Source organism: Acyrthosiphon pisum, unplaced genomic scaffold, assembly GCF_005508785.2.
Source record: "Acyrthosiphon pisum isolate AL4f unplaced genomic scaffold, pea_aphid_22Mar2018_4r6ur Scaffold_21100;HRSCAF=23030, whole genome shotgun sequence".
NCBI classification, from domain to species: domain Eukaryota; kingdom Metazoa; phylum Arthropoda; class Insecta; order Hemiptera; family Aphididae; genus Acyrthosiphon; species Acyrthosiphon pisum.
Window position 1 is genome coordinate 14,943 of NW_021770531.1, and position 890 is coordinate 15,832.

Below are 890 nucleotides of genomic sequence, written 5' to 3' on the forward strand. Positions count from 1 at the left end.
TAGAAAAAAAAAACTAAAAAAATTGAAAACTTTACCAATGTCCGGTAAACAGCTCAAAAAGAGTCAAAATATTTTCAAAATGGTATGGGGTATAGGAAATGCTAATATAAAACATTCAGTAAAATTTTCATGTATCTGCAGTTATTCGTTTTTGAATTACAACAAAATAAGGAAATCGTTACATGAGAAATCGAGTGAATATCCAATGTTGTAAAAATTTGAAATTTCAAACGATCATAAAAAATTTAATTTGACTTTCTTATAGATATTTTTTGTTTGATAAAGGGTAGATAATCTTATAAGGAAATCTTGTATTACATTTTCATATCTTAGATTTAAAAAGAAAAATTTTTATGAATTTCTAACTCGAAATAATTTGCAAATTTTCGTGATTTTTCCATATTTTGTCATTTTTTGAACTTTAAATGCTTATAAAAAAAAACTGTGACTAACGATTTTTAATATTTTTCATCTGCCTTTGAAACAATATACTAGGAGCCTTCTATTAAATTTTCAAGCTTTTTTGATAAACAAATAAAATTTTATTGATATTTTTAGAAAAAAAACTAAAAAAAAATGAAAACTGACAATGTCCGTAAAGAGCTCAAAATAAGTCAAAATATTTTGAAAATTTTATCGTGTATAGAAAATGGAAATGTAAACATTCAGTCAAAATGTCATGCATCCACTGTCATTTTTTTTAAAGTTACACCAAAAACCAAAATCGATTTTCTCGAAAACAGATTTTGCGTAAAAATTCCCGTTTTTCCTTAATTTTTCTTTTGTTTTTCCCGGCGCTTTTGAAAACTACTGGGAAATTTAAATTTTGACCTCCCCAATGCACCAACGATATTCACTTTCTGATCGAACAAGATACTGAAGTTGAAAAT